This window comes from Lepisma saccharinum, chromosome 14, assembly GCF_977018435.1.
Source record: "Lepisma saccharinum chromosome 14, izLepSacc3.1, whole genome shotgun sequence".
NCBI classification, from domain to species: domain Eukaryota; kingdom Metazoa; phylum Arthropoda; class Insecta; order Zygentoma; family Lepismatidae; genus Lepisma; species Lepisma saccharinum.
In genome coordinates, this window is record NC_139242.1 from 65141041 (window position 1) to 65161734 (window position 20694).

Genomic DNA, 20694 nt, shown 5'->3' on the forward strand with positions numbered 1-20694 from the left:
ATGTCTTTCTTTCTGTCTTTTCTCTTCATCTTCTTGTCTTTCTTTCTGTCTCTTCTCTTCATCTTTCTGTCTCTTCCCTTCATCTTCTTGTCTCCACGTTTTCAATAAATCTATCATTTGGTTCGCAGATTCAGATTTGTTTTGACAACCTTGACATTTAAAACTAGTTCTATCAACATCTTCATTCGTGGCATCCATATTCAAACAACTCAAGTGGAACAAACACTCGCATTCTTGACATTTGACTGTTCCTTCTGTTCCTTCTTCGGACTTGGAGTCATCAGAGCAGCACTTGAAGGTCACCATGGTTAATTTTCTTTGTTCCCCCCTTAAATACCTTTTTCACATGACTAAATACTAATATTTGAGTTTTCACACTTTTAAAATGTAAGTCCTTTTTCTTGAAGAATATTTTCAAACTAATGAAGTCTTTCAGTTATTGCTTCTTATAGGAATCTTCTACTCGTCGTTGGTCATCTTCTTCAACTGCAGCGGTCAGGATTCTTCAGCTTCTACGGCGCTACTGCAACTTCAATTCTAGCGACGACCTCTTCCGTAATAGTCGTCGGGCGGGATTCTTCAACTGTGGACCCTCTACGTTGTACGCCAAGAAGAATCTGTTAAGTGTCCAACGTCGGTGGTTGAAGTTCTATACTGTCGTGGCCCTCACGATGAGCGCCAAAAAGGATCTGTTACGTTCCTAGTAACTTTCCTCACCCTTTACTCCATAGCCGGGAGCATTGAGGCTCTAAGGGTCTACACTGAAACCTATCTTCAGGGTAGGTGCAGAACAAATCCAACCAACGTCGTGAAGTTTTAAGGAAATGTTTATTTACTGCTTGAGTACTTACAGCCAGTGGTTAGGTAATTCATAACTGGAACTTGGAGATCAATTGTTAATAGATAATTTCAAACTTGCTAGAAAGGTCAAACTAGGGTGGCTCAAACCTAGGTTTTACAGAAGAGCGGCATACACCTATTCACTTCTTCCTAGACTTGGAGTTATCACCCGAGATTGCCAATTTAGGTTTTACAGAAGAGCGGCTTGCACCTATTCACTTATTCCTAAATTGGAACTTATATCCCATTCGGCTAACCTAGGTTTTACAGAAGAGCGGCATACACCTATTCACTTCTTCCTAGATTAGACCGTTCCTATTTGGCCAGTCTAGGTTTTACAGAAGAGCGACTTGCACCTATTCACTTCTTCCTAGACTGACACCAGAACAGACCTCCTTACGGACCAAACTCCTTCGTATTTATACCCAAAGTTCCAGCCTCGAACACCTGTCTTTAGGTAATTTCTTATTACAATACTCTAAATTACAACAGAAAGATATTTGAAAAATACATAGTTTGGCAATTAATAATTTACAAAGAAAGTTTACATATTCATTTGAGTTAACAATTATTTCTTTAACGTTGATAAAATCTTACATTTTGGAAATATAGAAATTTAAATGTTCCGCCATTATTTAATTACAAATAGGTTAGTTCATCAAACATGGATAATCTTTGAATTGGCAAATCTATATTTACATCATAATAAATGTCCGTTGTCTTATGCGAGCTGTCTTCATTAGATAGTTACAGAAAGGTGAATACATTAGTTCAACAACGCCTTGATTGGCGCGTTCATATTTGCGTCACAACATGTAGTATCACGGACATTAACAATGACTTGAGGTAACACTATATCAAATTTTCTTTTAACACGGAATCTCAAAGTTACAAAATAAGTAAGGTCGTAACAACTTAAAGAAAGTAAATATTGAAACACGTGAAGTTGGTAAATCTCTGGACTTGGCTAATTTTACTTTTTTTAATATAGCCATTTTGACATCGTTGCTCTTTACCTGTATCAGTTCATTTTGAATTTCAGAATGTGGATAATTATTGTTAATCTCATTTTATTGTGTACGTCTGAATCGTTCTTGTGGTAATTGGCCATATTTGGAAAGGAATTTCAGCAAATCTGTGAAATTTCCTTAATTTTCTGGCGTTTCTGCTGTGTATGTATATACAACGATGTTTCTCGATGTTCTCGAATCGCCAGAAGTCAAAAATTGTAAGAGAACGTATCATTGTTGTTGTTTGGCTTCCTGAATATTCTACAATCACACAGTTGGATCGAGAAATTAAGACTCGCTGCTAATATCCTTTTGAGTATATTCTCAAGAACATGTACACTTCGCAACATCTTATTTGACCGCCCTGAAAAATTTCAAAGTCCGTAATTCGTAAATTTGGCAGCATAGCGCTTCAGAGCCAACTAAGAGTAGCCAACTTTGCAACATTTCTTCTTCCTGAATGAAAACGCTCGTGATTTTTTTTTCATTCTTTCACATTCCATTAAGTAAAGATACATTAAGCAGTAATAAAATATATGAGTAGACAAAAAATGTTAAGTAGAAATATGAATGTTGAAAATATTTCAAGATTCTTCGTTCTGAATTTGATAATAGGAAAATGTATGTGCATTGTGAAACACTGAACAGGTTCTCATCCACCTGGAAAGAATTGCGGTCACATTTGAATGCAAGAAAGCAAATTTATGATGATTTTATGCGAAATGTTTAGTAAAGATACCTTGCACAACACCAAACGATTCTGCAAAGTGTGTCTTTTCCTTGGTTCTTGGCGAAAAATGGTTCGAAACTCCGGCACAATGTTGCTTCAACTGAGATTAACGTGTTTTACTGAGCCCTCTGTTAGCAGTCTCCTGGAGTAGTTGGTTAGATGACAGCACTTTCATTTTTTCACTGTTTTCGTCAAGATCGAAACATCGTAGGTTCAAATCCCACCCTTTCCTTACAATTTTTTCTTTTTATTTACCGAGTACGAAGTGTTCTAATAACGTAATATAATATTATATGATATTACTGTAAAATATTTATGCGATGCATGCTCAGTGGCGGCGATTGGGTTTCAAAACTGATGGGGCAAGGTGGTGGGAGGGGGAGGGGAAGGACAGTTTCTTTCGCTTTGTAGATAATGTTTAGCATAGTGCTGGGTAATCTGCCCCTCCACACTCCATAATCGTCGCCACTGTGCATGCCTGAAGTAATGCTTCTACTAATGTTTTTAATCTTTCAGTGATTGGCAGGATTTTAGGAAATACTTTTCCTTTCATTCAGCTGTTATAAGTTAACACATATTAAGAACTTACATGTTAACTTCTGCATCCGGAAATGCTGGACATAAATCGCATAAATATCAACGGAAATATCCAAGAAACGTAGATAAACATTCTCGGCCAAAGCCGTTTACTTCCCGAAAAATATTTTGCAAAGAAGTAGGTTTGAACCCATGAGCAAACTAGCCCCCTACTCCACACGGTTCACGTTATTTTATGCACTCGGTTCGGATCCCACTTTAAAATGTAGGTCCAGTCCCGATTAGCCTTACTATGCATAAAGTTGACTTAAAACACCAAATCAACCAATTCATCTCCTTTCAGAGTGGGCCTTCTATGGTACTGTAGTCGGCCAGCATCCGAAAATTCAGTTCTGCTTCGCGTACACCAGAGTGTAATTGCATTTAATATTGTAACTGATTTTACCTTAAAACTACAGAGTAAAGCGATAATAGTGTCCAGAAAAAGAACCTCAAAGTAGATCTTCACACAAAGTATTTTAATCCATTGCCAAACATTTCAGATAAGAATAATATTAAGCTTTTCCATTGACCGTATTTTCGATTCATGGTGAATTTGCTAAAAGGACTATGTCAAGAAATCTAAATATGTAAGTTTTACTACTAAATGCATTTGAAATGCACGAAACAACAGGGGAGGAGAAAAATAAACCTCAAAAATAAGTAAAAATGCAACAAAAACTGTTAAAAATACTGACAAATAAACTAAAAGCCAAAAAAGGCAGAAAAATGGAAAAAAATGGAAAATAGAAAGTGTTTTCCGGCTCTAACTGAAGGGAAACGGACATGATATCAGGTTTAGCATTGTTTTTAAGGGTCAGAAAAAAAGTTGATTTTTCATCAACTTCCGGACCCTAATTAGTAATTATGGCCATTGAAAAAGTTGGAGGTAGCTTACTTAAAATTTTCTTGCTGAGGGATCGTATCGTCCCATATCTCCACTTCATAATAAAGAAAAACTTCAAGTTCATATTTCGAAAATGACTTGGAGTTTTTCACCACGAAAATATGTTTTTCATAGTTTGAAGTTCGTTAGTATTATCTTTCAAGGTTTCCATTGTTTTAATTTCACACATATTTTATATTTCATACGTTCCTCTCTCTTTTCATACAGTCTTTGGAAAAAAGCTGAAGTTTCTTGTCAAACGGAGTCTGGTTCAAATGACTCCTTTTCGCTCTCCTGTCCCTACTTTAAACAAACAACAAAATACTTCGTAACTAAACGATAGCTTGTTCAAAACACGGAATTTTTACACAATTTACAAAATATGACAAAACGCCAATAGACATGTTCATCATTTTTCCCTTTATTTCCTCATGAAAATTGCCATGAGGAAATTACAGATATGACATTATGTGTAAATTGGTTTATTCAAACTGGTAGCATATTTTAACATGAGCTACCTGGAGAAGAGGTAACGTGCTTGATTCTTACGAGGGAGGTCGTAGGTTCGATTCTCTACCTAGGCAGGATTTTTTTCAGGAGTATATCGTTCGGTGTAGAGTTTATCCACCGTGCTAAGAAGTTAACATTGGTCTCTTTATTTCACGAGAGGAAAGGAAATAGTAAGAGAAAGTTATTTCGATGATAGGAGGAAGTCACATGCCACGTGGAATGCGCAGAATCAAGTTACATAGAGCTAAGTCTGTAATGGTGGTTTCGAATATTGCAAAGTTAGTGCGGAAAGTTTGTTATATCTGATACTCGTACTTTCTGTTCAAAGAAGACAAACATTTTAGATACAAAGCAGTGAGGAATTAACTATCATTATGAGGTTTTGAATTTTTTGTTTGTCACTCACTATATAAATACTTATTAGTAGTTTCTTATCGAGTCGGCCTTCGTCGCAATAACAATTTATTTATGTTAATTAGCTAATTACTATTAGTTTTAGACGCATGGTAAGATGACGGTGAGGGGATTGACAACAGTCATTACGAAGGAACTGACATAAAATTACCACTCTTAGAAATTTGAACTCATTAAACGCTCTCCTTCGTTACAGTACTGCACTACATCACTACTTAACATAACTGTGTGTCTTTTTTTATTATATAGAAATCAAATAATCAATATTTTAGGTGTCAGTAAAGAACAAACAATACATAACTTAAATAACATTACATTTTGCATCCTGAATACATATATGTGATTTGTGAATTAATCATGTGTGTGTTAACACAACATATGAACAATAACTAAAAAGAAAAGTTTTAACTTTAAATCCTGGAAATCTCCAACTTCTAAGGGGAAATATGCACAGAAGGGACGTCCCTCAAGTGTGCATCGGATTCATTTTTTAAATATTCTAATATCAACGGTATCTGTTCAGCAAACAAAAAAAGAAAAAAGAAAGAGGAGAGGGTGGGATTTGAACCCACGACCTTTCACGCTTGATGAAAAATAAAGACAGCAGTGTGTAACCAACTGCTCTACGTTAATTTAATGACGTTATACCCTTAAAAACATGTTGACGTTTATGAAGACTCCCACCTTCCTGTGTTTCAAGCACATTTTCTCGACAAGTCGTGTAAAATATATGTTTTTGAGAACTGTTCGATATTATGCAAGCTATTGTAAATAAAATGTCGCATAAACTCCTCACAAATTTGCTTCTTTCTGCACAAACGTGATGGCAATTTCCTCCAGGTGGAGAAAAACTCTGTTCAGGGTTTCAAACCCTCCAAATTTCAAGTCGAGCAAACAGAATCGTAAATATCTCTCAAGGTTATTTTTCCAATTTATTATTTCTGTTTGATTGTGTATTATAATAGTGGTTTATAGTTTCTAAGTTCTTGGAAAGTGTTAAATTGAAAACCTATCACCGCAGCGTTTTTCGTCTAGTGGAAGGACCTACTCAAATTTGGCTACTCTCACCTGGAGCTGAAGTGCAATGTTGCTAAGTTTACGATTTCGGGACTTAGAATTCTTTCGGGGCGGTCAAATAAGATGTTGCGAAGTGTACACAACACAGTAAAAAAATATGACAATCTTCATACTTTTTCTTCCCGGGATGACAGTAATATAAAACAGCATAGAACAAAACAAAATACTGTACAGGCTATTGCCCAGAATACAGAGTAAACAATATTGCCAGGTGCCAACTCACATAATATCTAACACACACAGAAGGCTACCGGTTTGTTTAAAATACTAAATAGTTGACGTATTCATTCAAATTATAATGTTTCACTAGAATTTATAAGCGGTTGTAAACATAATGTAGTTTTATCGCCCACGAAAATGAGCCCTTTCCAACTATTTTTCTCACCTCCATTTATTACATTTTTTAAAAAAATAATAAGACCACGGGACCGAGACCCCTCGCCAACCCTTTGCTACGCCCCTGTTGTTATCATAATTCCTTCCATTGTCACGGTAAACTGAAGGCCAGATATGAGGAGCAAAAAGAATAAACAAAGGAATAAAAACGCAGTCTCTTCAGTGATTTCCTTTTAAGGCACCTTGTAGACTCGTTCTGATCCAAATTTAAACTGTAGGTCCAGTTCCGATTAGCCTATCATGAGCATGCAGTGGACTTCTCGAGTCTCTTAAACGTGGTGATAAAAATACAGAACGAATGAGTCTTGAGTATTATTAGGCATAATAATATATCCAAAACTTGGTAGTTTGGAGGGGCGATCGCCCCTTTCACCCTCCTCGTTGATCCGCGCCTGATCTTTCGTGGGTGAGGCGGACTTACCCCCTCTAAATATACCTTTGCCCACATGCATACGTTGACCTACTGCATATTTTGTTCAGTTTCAGTAACGAGAATCTCTCCATAAACGCATCAAAATTGTCATAATTATAATAATCATAAATATCAATATCATAACTATAACAATACATCGACAATATGCCGGCAATAAGCATACGATTTCCTGTGTTTTAATGAAATAAATGGCATTTTTTAATACATAATTTATATAATTTAGAAATAAGAGTCTAATTATGGCATAAAATAAAAATGTAGAAGGATTGCTTTCACGCGACTTCTGTGGCCGAGAGCTTTGATTGATTGATTGATTTTAGTTTAATTTACTTCGCGTTTTGCGCCTCTTGGCTAATTTGCGAAGATGGGGATGAGTGATGAAATTGATGAATGGACATTCACAAACAACCAAGCCCGAGGTGGATTCGAATCCGGGACACTTGGCGTCGCAGCGCGATGTGCTAACCACTCGGCCACAGGGTCCGGCTCCGAGAGCTTTGAGTTGCTGACTACGATTTCGTGTCCGAAGAATCTGGGTTCTAGTACTCGCATGGGCGTTTCCTTATCGGTATCAATTCATAAATTTTATTTGCCAACCTCTGTGGCAAGATGGCATTGTGTTTGCCCCATTACCATCTTCATCTGTTCATCACCGCGATTAACCCAAAAGGTCATAAGTGATGTAAAACAACCAAGATAGAAATAAGATAATAAGTTTTATCTACCAATATTCATCCTCATCTTCGCAATTAACCAAAATCGGAAGAAAAGCGATGCAAACCAAAGGAAATGGATGGTGTAATTAATGTACATTAAATTTGAATTTTTAATTGTAATTGGTCTCAATAATAACATATTTTCTATACTTGGGTTACACCCCTCCCATTAATTTTAATAATGGCTAGAGGCACATATTTTTGTTAAATAAAAAAAGCAAAATTTCAGTACAAAAACAGAGTCGATTTCGGGTTCAAAAGCGGTAAATAAAATAAAATTTTGATGTTATTGCGGTGAATAATCACATCAAAAGTGCTATATAAAATGACATTTTGGTTTTACAATTGTGAATATAATCCTAAATTTGATTTAAAAACTGCACTTATTACACAAAATAAACATATCCCTTCTAATAGCACATTTATGTAGTTACCAGAGTATTAAGTTTATTCCTGTGTAAAGGGGTCCATTTTTGCTTCTCAAATATTTACAGCAGAATTAATCAATTTTCCGTGAATTGCATAACTCGCGGGATACTTCAGACTTCAGAAAGTGTGGCGTCGGTATATAAACGGTAAATTTCGTGTTTAAGAGTCAATTTCGCATTTTGCAGTTCATTTCGCATTATTTCGTGACAAAACAGGGTAGAAAAATGCACCTCAGACCTTTCAGAAACATGAAAAATGAACATTACAGCAGGTTATTTCATATTTTCGTCAAAAACGAAATTTGCATGCTTCTAATAATGGCTGTTGTTCTGAAAGGTGGCAGCAGAGGTTCAGATTTTACATTCTTCAGTGTTGTCAGATATAGTCGTGGTAGTACCTTGATTTGATATTTTTTTTAGTTAGTTCTTTTTCTCCTATCGACGTTATGGAAATCAATTCACAAGAGCAGCGTGTAATGAAAAGCGGCAGCAGGGGCGAATCTTGCCATTAATACAAAACACAAGAACTCTTTGGAAGCAAGTCATTCGCCGAACAGCGGCGTGTTGAACATGATCAAGTGGGGGAATTTTTTCTTCGTCCCGTCGTCGTTACGAGCTAAATGATTTCGATTTCGCTCCACTCCTCGTAATGGGCCGAGGGAAGGTGGAACCCCAGCTACACTAGAGCACGAACCTGATTGTCGCCAGCCTTGGGGCTAAAAAGTCAAGTGGATTGAACAGTTATCTGGAGTCAAACAAGCGATGAACGCCGAGAAAACCAGTAAATAATTGGCATTCAGCTTTTGTGGAAGCTGACGCTCGCTTTGAATTGAGGCGCCCCCCGCGGACAGAATATTAAGTGCGCGTGTGATCAACGGGTACAGTCATTGGGCGAAAAGGGGAGAGAATTTTCATTGATTTTTCTTCTTTCTCTTTTTTTCTTTGGTTTGTTCTTCCAGTGGGTACCTTTTTCTCCTACGAAACGACAGCGTTGTGACGTTGCGAACGGACTTTCTGAAAACAAACTTGCAATTTCTTAGAACTGAACCGAGGCTAACCGTCTCGAGTTGGTTGGTTGATTTGGTGTTTTAAGTCCACTTTATGCACAGTAAGGCTAATCGGGAATGGACCTACAGTTTAAAGTGGGATCCGAACCACTTGTGCTTCCACCGGGTATCGAACCCGGGACCCCTTGATTACAAGGCGACGACGCTACCACTGCGCCATCGGGAGGCCCCCGTCTCGAGTTGCAAATGCCCGTCTCGATATAATGGTTACAAGAAAGTGAAAATAATAATATATATATATTGGGCGACTTTCAGTCCAGGCGGAAATCTAAGTATTAAAAAGAGTAGCCTATCCGAGAAGTCCTCAATCATAGATGTTAGGATAACACAATACGTAAAAATATAAATCTTGGGTTCAAATCACAGGTATAGTATGGGCTTGTGGTATTTTCCTTGCATCTTTATCATAATCATCTTGTCACTATAAATCTATCGGTAATGTATGTTCGACGTAGCTTAGTAAAAAAAAAATAATAAACCCGGAGAATATTCTGGACCAATGTCTCTGATAAGCCCGAAAAGTGTAATAAAAAGTGTAATAAAGGGAAAGGAATGCTGGCTTGTCAGTAACATTTGGCAACTTGGTCAAATCGCCCTCACTCCTCGTGGATCCGTTGCTTATAAAACAACACAAATGACTTATCTATAAATAAGATGTGTACTTACGTTATCACAATTTCAATGTTTCATTAGATTTATAGCCATATTTTAATTATAAAAACCATTAATTTTTCATTTATTTAATGGATTTCTCTACATGCTTGTGAATACACCCACAAGCAAAAATAAATTGTATGCATACAGTGTGTTAACTTTTGAATTATTTTGGAGAACAGTACAGTACACAATGTATACGAGGGCATTTACGATCTCTAGTGAAACTAGTGATATAAATATTCAAAGTTATAAAACAATAACATAAATGACGAAAGTAAAATGTTTCTAAGCGTTCAATTTTGTCGCGAAATAAAGATGACATTATTTTTAGTATTTGTGTTATTTTAAAAACAGGTAACAATTCCGAAACATATAAAGCACCAGACCTCGTTCTGGAGGCTCATTTCGAATACGATAAAATAGAAAATCAGAAGTTTTGTCATGTGAAAGTTGCGAACGAACATGCATCTATTCATTTTAATATACGTATGATTTGAAGGGGACGTAGGAGAATTTACCCTCTGTGATTGATTGATTGAATTGTTGTTTTAAGTCCACTTTATGTACAGAAAGGCTAATCGGGACTGGACCTACAGTTAAATGTGGGATCCACCGGGTATCGAACCCGGGACCCCTTGCTTACAAGGGGAGGACGCTACCACAGCGCCATCGGGAAGGCCCAATTTACCCTCTGTCTTGAACCATCAAACCTCTTACATTAACAACTGCGAATCTGTTTACTCGACTTCATGCTGTTTCTTCCAAAAATTTAGTTACGCAATTTATGGCGGCTGCGTTGTGTACCAGTTGCCACGTATTCGGTATTTTCTTAAACTTCTGGTATTTCACAGGTACTTTCCAATCGAATACTAAAACTGGGCCCTGCCTTTTTAGGTATGTTGGGTCACTTCGTCGTTTAATTCGACACACTTATTGAGATCTTAAGAATTTTGTTGTGTCTTAGAAAAAATGAGTCGAGATGGTCCCCGATCGACTCGTGAGGGGTCCAAGTTTCAAGGATTGCTCAAACATTTGACAAAGTGGTTATTTGTAATTGTATCGGAATTTGTTATACTTTACGACTCTCTACAATACTGAAAACCGAAATCCTTCAGTTCTAAGATTGATTGATTTGGTGTTTTAGGTCCCCAGTAAGGCTAATCGGGACTGGATGTACAGTTGAAAGTGAGATCCGAACCACTATGTGCCTCCACCGGGTATCGAACCCGGGACAACTTAATTACAAGACGACGACGCTACCACTGCGCCATCGGGGAGGCCTTTCAGTTCTTAGAGCAAGTCAAGAAATTCACATGTCTATTCTTGTTTGAAATATTGAAAATGATAGATTCAACGTGTAGGAGGACGGTAGTTTAGGAGTTAGAGGAAAACCGTACGTTCGAAAGCATTTTATAAAACATTTGGTGAACAATATGAATAGCCGGTTTGAAGACTTAAGTTTCTTTTCGCATGTAGACCTATTAAATGCACATTTGGATGATTGATGAGGGACAAGGAAGGTATTTTTTTTCCCCAGGGGGGAGCAAACAAGGTACATTTTCCACAATAATAGTGTTGTTCCCTCAAAAAACATTGCTTAAATTTGAATTTTTCATATTCATGCAATAATTAACACATATTACTGTGGCTGAAATGAAATTATATGTGACAAATATACAATTTTTGGTTGACTTTCATATTCCATGGGGGGGGGGGGGGGCTTCCGGACGCCCATGGTCGCAGACTGCATTTTGCAGATTAATAATCTTTGTAGGACTGTGTCAGGTGGTGCTCGTTCGGCGGCGCAGATCGTATGCGCAGTTGTCCGTGGATGCATGACATCATCGTCGAAACACTCTGCACGGAAAAGGCTGGTTCCTTATGCAAATATTGAGAAATTTGACAACGAATATCTTCTAAAATATAGTAGCAAGGGAAAAGTTACAACTTTTACTGTTAATATTCATCCTTTCTAATCAATTTATCACAAAGTTGATTCAAATGTGTAAAATGGTTTTCAAGAAATCGTGTAACGAAGGAACCCCTGTTTTGTTCTCTCCAGGCTTCCAATGTAAGGCAGTTTTAACTTAAGCGCGTTGGATTTCTTTTTGCTCTATGTTTTTAAATAAGATTATTTCGTTCTTGTCAACTGAAATCATGTCTAAATGCTATGGAAAGCTGTGAAAACTATTATTAGAAAACTAACGGAAGAAATCTAAAATATCACAGCTTGATTGATATAAAAAAATGCGAGATTGCCCATTTTTGTGAAAAAGGCATTGTGCGAGATCTAAAAGCAGAACTTTATAATATTGTATGTAAATGTAAGGGTGTAATAAACGTGACTGCTTCCCAGGCACGTATCCAAGGGGGGGGGCTTAGGGGGCTCAAGCCCCCCGAAAGTTTTCGGTTTACACTAGATAAAATTAGGTTTTTGTCTTCTTGAATAATGTGACGATAATTTTAGGAGAGAAATAATTATCAAGGCAAGACGGAGAATGTTATATAACTCTGTTGTTGATAATATTGCACGTAAACTTTTCTTACGCTTTCGGTGTTGTCGCAGCGAACTTGAACACTATGTAGAAGAGACTTGTCAGCATTTGGAAGGTGCACAACAAATGTAGCGCCGCAGGTAGGGCGATTCGGATTCATTGTAATTTTTTAATCTCTGGAAAGCGTGAGAGGGAACGTTCTTTAAAAAGAGAAGGAGTCGAACTACTGGCAATATTTACGAATCGTTTTATCTGCGAAACGTTCTAGAATATAATGAAGATATTAATACGCGGCTTCAATTTCCCGGTTGATCTGTACAACAGAATAGGTGGAGACTTCAGAGGTAAGTGTGACAATTCATACAGTCGATTAGTGATCAGTCAGTGTCCATTGGTTGCTTTATAAGATCTAGTGATTCGAAAATGAAATGGACTAAATACCGTAAAGTAACGAAGTCTACCACTAGTTCCAGTTCGGTCCCAAAGCTAAAGACATTGACGACAGCGGAACTTCGAGTAGTGCTACGAGTAGTTCGGGTCGAAAGACGAAGAGATGGAAGGTCTCTCTCTCTAAAGTGAATATTTCGGCAGTATCGGGCTGGGCATTGGAGCGATTTATTAAAAAAGAAATAAGCTGCACAGATCAACTGAAAATCAAAGTTTTGAGTGATGATTTGGTTGTGCCAGGACCAAATTTTGTGTATGCAGCCCGAGAATTTCATGGCATAAAAAATACTTTTGTTTAAGGCTACTGGGTTCGACACACACTCAACAGACAATTTTGGACACTTGCAAGTTCTTAGGCATGAATATGAACAATTTGGTGGGTTTCGGCTTTTATAAGAGCTGCAAACATGGGAGGACAAGACACATTAGTGGTGTTCAGGCTCGAATGAGAGAGAAATATTCGTGAACTGTCTGATTCCAGTTCCCAGCACACAGTTTGAATCTTGTGTTGTCGAGTGGATTGTGCATTCCGTGCATGTGTAACACCTTCGTAAAAACACTTCTGGTACATAGATGTTTTGATGCCTGATGAGAAGAAATAAAGGTAAAGTGTTCCCCTGTGCTTAGCACCACGCCATGAAGGCGTATAGGGGGTGTGGGGGTAACGCCCCACACTTTCTTGATCCGGTCGTGAGTGGGGGTGATGTGATCAGCATCACGCCCCTGACCGGCTTTACCCCCCAGGATTTCCCCCAGGTACCCATGTTATTCGACGCAGGGTGGGCGCCGGGGCAATGGACAAACATACACACTGAGATGGTTCCGGCACACAATATTAATACATGGAAACAGAGGAGTTGAGTGGTAGAAAATGTCCCGATTTCACGTTCCGATTAAAATGACAGCCTTAAACAGTGGCGACGATTTAGGAGATAGTTGCTCCCCATTCTTTTGCCTCCACACTATCACACTATGGCCTCTTAATGCTTGTCTCCTTGTCCCCGCCCCCTACATTTTGGAACCCAATTGCCACCACTGGCCTTAAACATACAATTGTGATACCCCTTTAAAAAATGGTGTTCAGCCGCCGCCCCGAAAGGATTTCCTGGATACGTGCCTGCTGCTTCCCGTAAAATATCACTGCACTCTCCACGTTCTTCTTCTTCTGTCTTTTCTTTGGCGCTGTCAATAGCTTCAACACGTTGTTTTTTTATATATATTTGTCACATATTTGTTTTAATTAGTATTCTGCTCGTTCCGCCACCTGAACGCAGCAGCTACGGCTCAAAGGGCAGTGTAGTTACACCGGAAGAAGGCTCGGAAATGGCAGGCTTCAGAAGTTAACTCATCCAAATTAAATTAAACAGGTATGTGCTCTCTCTAAATTTAAATCATAGTTCACAAATAATTTGATTAAAAGTTTTAAAAGTATCTGTTTTATTTAATAGCGTATTACTTGGTGCATTCTTCTCCAGCATAGCCATAGGCAGTGACCACACTACGGGGGGGGGGGGGGGGCAGAAACGCCCCCCAATTCTCGTTCGACAATTTCTCTCTCTCTCTCTCTCTCTTATCTGCCCCCAGTAAAACGACAAAATAAATAAATGAATGAATGCTCTTTTAGCCAAAATATGCATTTTTGTGTCGTATGTAACGGAATAATAAAAATGATTGCCCCGGGAAAATATGATTTACCCCTCCATCTTTACTATCGCTGTCACTAGCTACAACATATTTTGATTTCTATTGTTCCCACATATTTATTTTAATTTTAGTATTGTGAATCATATTCCACTGTGTTACCTCACGTAGCCACCCCCCCCCCTCCCCACACACCAACACGTACGACTTCAGTTGTAAGTTTTAGCCTAAGCTTGTCAAATATCCACTTATATCTTTGTATTCTTGAGCCATTTTAAAAAAAATCATTTCGCCCCTTCTTCTGGACTATTTCATAGGAATGTTTTCCCACTGGAAGCCCCTTTGCAGATGGAGATCTGGGGCTATAGCCTTCTCAAGCCAGCGTCCCCTCCAAATACTCTCTTGGCCTCATGAAAGACAAATATATGTATTTCTACGAAATATTAATTTGACATGGCAGTTTCTCTTTTCGAACAGGAATAAGTTTTAAATTTTAATAGCTTATAAATTTACACTAGCAATTTTGAGTAAAGGTTTTGCGTAACCCTAAAAGTACATTTAGAGACTGCAAGGTCAACTCTCGATATTTCAGATATATTAATAATTTTTCATCACAACGTCTCGCATATTAAAACATAGATGCCAATTTCTGTTTATTTCCTTGTAATGCTGACCTCCGTGGCGAAGTGGTTAGCACAACGCTTTACGATGCCAAGTGCCCCCAGGTTCGAATCCCCGCCCGGGCATGGGTCTACTTTCCTTTCTTCAATTTCATCATATCATCACGCATCCTCATCTTTGCGATTAGCCATATGTGACAGATAAGCGAAGTAAAATAAACTAAGTCTATTAATCAATTATTTTTTAAACGCTTTAATTCTTCTTTAGCATGCCACGTTTTTGTTAAAATTATATTACGATTTGTAAAATGACGAAATTCTAAACGAGAACACGCAACTTTCTTTGTAGCGCATGGGTCAGAAAGTTTCAGGAATATGGATTTTCAAAATACATTTTTTCACATGTACTTTGCCCCCTTTTAAAAGTAGCGCGTTTTCAATTATGTTACTAATCATTAAAAGGATGCCTCAATACCAGCTTGGAGGATGACAATTATTATTTTCCCCCTCCTAAAAGTAATTATATACTTTCGCTCTCTGAATATCCCATATAAATGCTAGGGACCGACTGCTTCAGCCGAGCTCACTGCTTCTCCGGTGACGTCACGCGTTCGTGCAAGATCGGCAATCTTCGGATGGCTTTACCTAATCTCTATATTCCTTGGGACTGTGTGTGTTGTCCTTGTTTGTGCTGAGTGACCCTTTATAGCCTCAGCTTATAACTGAGGTGAAGTCAGAATATTTAGGTGTCCGACATTATAATTGTGTTCTTAGATATTTTTAGATCACATAAGGGGCTGAACCCCGTAACATATGATGGGTGCAGGGCCTCCCCGATGGCGCAGTGGTAGCGTCGTCGCCTTGCAATCAAGGGGTCCCGGGTTCGATACCCGGTGGAGGCACAAGTTGTTCGGATCCCACTTTAAACTGTAGGTCCAGTCCCAATTAGCCTTACTGTGCATAAAGTGGACTTAAAACAACAAATCAATCAATATGATGGGTGCAAAATAGCCTAAGTGCTGACGCACCCAAAGTTTTAAATTCAATCAATCAATCGAAGAATTAAGAGAATGAAAGATCTCGTTGTAGAGTTGGTCTTTGTAATCTATGTGATACAAACTGACTGTATTCGCTCGAAAGGTCAAGGTGACACAAAAGTCCTTCCTTGCAGTCACCTTGTTACAAAAATTAATACAATGAGAAAAAATATTGGTAATCTTAGAAGAATTTTCACATTTTTGTTTTTTTATGACAATATTATACATGTGTTTCTTATCCTTAAATTTCCACACTTTATTAGGTTTATGTAGGTCTAATGTTTGTCTGAATAGAGAAAAATGCTGCGAGTTTGTGTGTTGTGTCAGCAATACTACATGTGTGAGTGTAATTTTTTTTTTTCATAAAATAATATTCATTACAAAAATCTACTATTCCCACTTTGTTGTAAATTAAGTATCCAAGATAAAATCTAGGCACTGCACATTGTTTACAACATTTATGCCAGTAAATAAGTAAATAAATAATCAAAATAAATTAGATTCATGTGCAAGGACACTTATGCCCTTTGCAGTGCCCACTTCTCCCCCTTAACTTTTTTTTTAAAAAAATGCTAATGTGATGATCCTAATGGTGGAAGTTTTGTTTCCCTAAGCAGAGGCACGATTAGGCAAAAATGACCATTTGTAAAACAAGTGTGGAAATCTGGATTGGGGGAGAGAGGGATACTGTTTATCATTTCTCTGACTCACTGATGAGTACAGCTCGGAAGTTGATGACAAGTCATATTTTTTTTCTGAGCCTTGAAAACAATTCTAAACCTGATATCAGTCAGTTTCCCTTCAGTTAGAGCCAGAAAACATTATTTTTATTTTCCGGCCTTTTTGACTTTTAGGTCATTTTTGAGTGTTTTTTGTTGTTTTTATTGCATTTTTCCTCCTCTCTTGTTTCGTGAATTTTAAATGCTTTTGCTAGCATAACTTATACATATGAATTTCCTGATATTGTTCTTTTCGCAAGTTAGCCATTAATAGAAAATATGGTCAATGGAAAAGTACAATATTATTTTAACTGCAATGTTTGGCAATGCATTAAGTAATTTATTGTGGTAAATTTATTTTCCCTCCGGCAGACTTAAAATCCTTTGTGTCAAGTCTACTTTGAGGTTCCCTTGGTGGCCTCTATTATCGCTTTAAACTGTGGTTTTAAAGCAAAATTAGTCCCAATATTTAAAAAATATATATATAATCTAATGTATGCGAAACACAACCGTAGTTTCAGATGCTGGCTGACTACTATATTGTGGAAGGTCTACTCTGAAAGGAGGTGAATGACTTACAGAAAAACCTTGCGGTGTATTTTGTGTGACCTTGAAGTAAAAATAAAGAAAACTACATTAGCAATTAATTGCTTTTATCCCCTTGCTTCAGTAGTTTCAACCACCAAACAACAGGTTTTATTGAACTATTCAACTACTCGCTTGTAATTTATAAAAAAAAGTTTCAAGTTTCTCATTTTCAGAATGAAAATTTATAGGTAATTTTTAAAGAAAATTAATTTTTTACATTTTTTAGGTCATCAACTTCCGAGCCCTACTGATGTGTAATGATAGTTTTTCTTGTATGTACGCATTGCTTGCATTATATAATTATTTTCTTGTAGTTTACGGTTATTACAAGCATAAGAAAACAGTTTTTCTTTGTGACGTTTCAGGAGAACACACGCTCCTTTCATCAGACATTTATTTTCATTTTGACTAAAGATACAGTTATAAGAATGGTTAGTAATTTTTTAAACAAAAATAATCCGTTATATAATGGATGTTGTCAGTGTTACATTGTTGTAATATAGCAACTTAACTGTGAAAAAAAGCAGTCTGTTTTATTCTTATTTCAGATTTTTTTTAAAATTATGAATCCCAAATATCATCAGGTAATTCAAATTCATCATTGTTTTCACCAAGTCTCTTGATGTTTTCTGTTACATTAAATTTTAAAGATGGTGGCTTACTCCATTTGTGAAAAAGAAAACTCCATACTGGATCTATGTTACCATTTTCATTATTTAATTTATTTCAGTGTTCTTCTGCAATGAACGAAGCTTCCCAGACATTCAACTCTGTGTTTCCCATTAATCTTTTTAAAACCCTTCTCTTTTTAATCAAATGTCAACTCATATCATCGAAGAGATATGTTTTGTTCTCAGTTGTTTAATTTTATGATATGTTCTAATTGTTTCATAACTTGTAGATTTACAGGTTTTTGGAATGAGGAGGTGGAATGGAAAATGCTGGGAACTTCAGACCTCGTTGAACTCCGTTAATTAAGAAGAAAATGCAAAAAGTTGTCTGGAAGGAGAAGTCTGCAGTTTCACTGAGCTCTCATTATGCTGCAAGAGTGATGGAAATTCATGCAGTCATTTGTTGACAAGTATGTCTCCAACACGAATAATGAAGTTCTTCTAACAAACAGTTTACACCTTTAAAGTCCAACGGAAAAGTTTTGCCACTTTCTACCTTCCTACTAGGGGTTAGTTCAGTATGGGGAAAAATAAAAAAAATCAAAAAGAAAATCAACCATCTAGTTACCAAAATTCATCCTGCACGTACAGTGTAGACTGTAATTGAAGGAAATTTTTTGTAAGGTGTATTTTCTGCTTCTGAATGTCATTAGATAGTAATAAGTAATTACAGTGTTTAAATTGAAGAAACTGGGGGTGGGGGTCAGAACATCATATTTTTGCCTGATTAGTAGTACTTCAGAAGACAAAGATAGGAGATTTTTTGGGGGGGGGAAGTCAATTCATTTTCATTACTTGTGGTTCAAATTAACATACACAAAAAGAAAAAATCTCAATTACCATGAATTATTAGTATATAGAAGCATATAACATGTTTCTTTTAGTTTAAATATGGCTGGGGCATGAATAACGTTCAGTGCAGCCTACATGAAAACCTTTGTAATTATATGGATTTCAAATATAAATTTGATGCAACTCGTAACAAAAATGTTTGACTTGTGAGTGGTGCGAGGAAGCAAATTTTGCTAAATTTCTGAGCAAACCATCAATTTAATATACACAGTGTGATCATTAAATAAGGACCACCCCAGCACAAAGTGAATGTGACCTGTTGATCATGTGACAATCAAGAGGGTGCTGTTTGGAGAAAAAAAAAAGGAGTGCCTACTATCTACTGTTGATCAGTAGGTAATACACATCGGCCAGTGATTAGTAAATGGAAGGACTTACTGGATTTCGAGAAAGGACAGATTGTGGAAGCACAAAGGGTTAATGCCACGATCTGTGAAACAATTGCTCTTTGTGGTTGTTTGCATGTCACTGTAGTTTTCCGAGATTTGCATCAAAATGGACAACGAACTATGTTTGGAAGTTTCAAGTGAAGGAAAAGGCTGATGTGTGCGATGAGGACCAGATCCAAAGACTCGTGCAACCCAGTTGACGCAGCACAGCTCATCATGGAGAAGCCCGGAAGAATTTCTACCATGTGCATTTCACTGTTACACACATGGGCTATGCCAGTAGATGTCCACGGCAACACCCTGTTGGAATGAGCATGCATGTTGGACATTAAACGACTGCAAGGTGTATTAATGCATTATGTTTTTTATTCCACGCTGTGGATTTTCGTGTTCATATTTAGCATCCTCACAGGTCTGTGAAAGTCAGGGTGTCTACCAGTCTGGAAAACCTGGAAAGTCATAGGAATTTACTGTGTTTCTGGAAAAATCAACATTTTTGTAGTAGTGCACTAAAAGTAGGTTTTCATCAAAGTACAAGCAAGAAATTTAAATTAGTTGTGGACAAACTATATTTTGTACTGAGTATTATTGGTGGCCAAAGTAGAAATAAAAGAACTATTTTCATGTAGAAATCTACTCAGTAAGTGGCTATTGGAATTTACCACTTTCTTGTTGCGATTTTTGGTGCATGTTTGATAGATAGTTATTATGATTAATACATATAAATTATGATTTTTAAAGAAGGAATTCTTTGTTAATCATTAGTAAATATGTGGTATCACCTACAAGCTCATCTCCAGATAGTTAAGGCTTGGTGGCTGTGGCCAAATCTGGAACTAACGATGGTATGAGAAATTATTTGCAACATGTAACAATGCCAATTCGCATTTACAATATATGAGATATGTCACATTAGAGTAGACGGGAGAGAGAATAAGTTACTCGTACCACAGAAGCCTAGTTCTGAGTTGCCGACCTCAAGTGTATTCCAGGTTGTAAAAATAAACTAGTGAGAAACAGCAGGTATGTTAACAAGGTTTGCAAGATTGCTGACGACTCTTAAGACAATTTTTAAACTTCGTTTGATCGACTGATAACATGGGAAAGTGTGGTAAAGAGCTGGCCTAGTTGTCTGAAGATCACAGGTTAAAATCCCTTGTAGAACCGACTTAATATTTAGTAGAATTATTGCTTTTGGGCATTTATAAGAGGTAAAATATATGAAAACTTTTCTTCTGATAAATCTAATTACATGTTGACACCACTTGGGATTTGTTCTTCCAACGTAGCTTCTCCAATACTCAATTACTTCCTACAGGAAACAATAGGGTGGACATAGAGATATTGGTGAAAATCTTAGCCTTTGTGGACCAACTCTGAGGTAAAAATGAGTTGATTGTTTAAAAAAAATAGAAACACCCATAAAAACCAATGTACCGCGTTTACAAAATATCAAATAGTGAAATATGGTTTCAACACATGGGTAGGAGCATGT